Consider the following 2,040-nt stretch of genomic DNA (forward strand, 5'->3'; position numbering starts at 1 on the left):
AGATGGACACACAGCATCACTCATGGACACATTTATCCACTTCTTTGCCTCTCCCACGCTGTTATGTTTGATTGTGCCCACAGTTTTCTCTTTATATTATATTTTTATATTTTGTACACATTTCCTCTTTTTCCTGAAGCCGGGGTTTGCTGGGAAATTCCAATGGCATAATGAAAACTGAAGTATATGATACTACTTTAAGGAATATCATTAGTATGAGCCTCCCTTGAATTCCCTTTGTCTCACACTTTAAATCTTATTGTCATGCCAAACAGTATTCGATCTGGGATATTAAGAAAAAATGTTGTAAAGTTGTATTATTAAGGCGTAATTATATTTTATCACATCATCACTATTATTGTTTTTAATGTAGGGTCAGGGAGACAGTATCTGGTATCCTGTTAGGTGGGTGATCATTGAGACAGAGTGTTGGACCATGGCTCTTTAGTAGGTGATTCTTGTAGCCATCTCTTCTCATAGGCACAGAGTCACATTCTCATGGCAATGATTTTCTACTCTTCTAGCAAATTCAGTTTCACCTTAATTCCCTAAAGAGCAAACTTCCTCCAAATGTGAGGACAAAAATAACCTTTCTGATGATAATTTTACCTACATGGGTTTTTGTCATTAAGTTCTCCTTACTAATATACTGGATGTAATAAGCTATTACTAATTGTAATCAGTCAACCAACAAATTTAGCGAAAATAGCTTTTTACATGTGTTATTTCTTTCACTGGCTGTTCCTTGTTATCTGTGTTTGTCCTTCCCTTTGTTCTTCTTTCTTTAACAAACACCTTGTAAGAATCAGGGAGAGAGATGCAGATGTGAATGAGAGATGATACGATTTCAAAGGCAGATCCCTGCCCTTTAAGAGCTAATGAAAGGGGCCGGCAGGTAAAACTAGGTCTAAACAGGCCTTTCATTCAATACCTGTCTTGTTTTTGTCCGGAGGCCTTCTGCATTGCAATTCTTAGGAGTGGATCCCCATGATACCTTACTTAAAGGCCGAGGTATTGGTCCTCCTTGCTTGCCTGCCCCCTGTGAACCTAAGCCCTATCCACCTCTTCTGATCTTCCTTTCTGCTAACAGCGGATGAGGCAAGTGAAAATGGAAAGCAAGTGGCCCTCCAGTGCCATGGATCATCCTCCACTCCTTCCACTGAGGGCATATGGGGAATTGGACTCTCTTTTAAGGCTCAGCCCTCAGTACATGCCCTTTCGGTGTCTTTGTGTTTTAGTTTTCCTGAGAGTTGAGGTGGGGAATGAAGAATGGAACGACGTGTGTCAACAGTATGATAAGTGCTAAATAGGCTTGTGTGCACACGTACTCTGGGTGTAAGGAAAAACGGGGATCAACTCAGCCTGTAGCTTAGGATTGCTTCCCAGAGTCTGTAGAAAAGAGGCAGACTGTCATTTGGACAGAGAGGCAAACATGTGAAGTATAGAATTGTGAGAGCGTGCACTCTAGGTGAAGGGGGAGCAGGGTTAGACTGCACAGTCAGACTGCCTGGGTTCGTACCCTTTGGTGAGTGTATAAAATGGAGGTATTAACAACAGCTCACAGGCTATAGTGAGGATTAGAGAGGTAATGCCCATAGAAGTCACATAGCAGTGTGCGTATAACGGAGTGCCTATAACCCTCTACATATGGAGCCTTGATGGCACAGTAGTTAAGAGCTCATCTGCTAACCAAAAGGTTAGCACTAGCCACTCCTTGGTAACCCTGTGGGGTAATTCTACTCTGTCCTACAGGGTCACTATGAGTCAGAATTGACAAGATGGAAATGGGTTTATTATTATTGGAGTCCCTGGGTGGTACAAATATTTAAACACTCAACTACTACCCAAAAGTTTGATAATTCAAACCCATCCAGAGGCACCTCAGAAGAAAGGGCTGGCAATCTGCTTCTGAAAGGTTGCAGCCTTGAAAACCTTATGGAGCACAGTTATACTCTGCAACATATGGGGTCACCAAGAGTCAAAATCAACTCCACAGCCACTGGTTTGGTTTGGCTTTGGATGGCGAGAACAGTTAATGTG

This window comes from Loxodonta africana, chromosome 1 (assembly GCF_030014295.1).
Source record: "Loxodonta africana isolate mLoxAfr1 chromosome 1, mLoxAfr1.hap2, whole genome shotgun sequence".
In the NCBI taxonomy this organism is placed as follows: domain Eukaryota; kingdom Metazoa; phylum Chordata; class Mammalia; order Proboscidea; family Elephantidae; genus Loxodonta; species Loxodonta africana.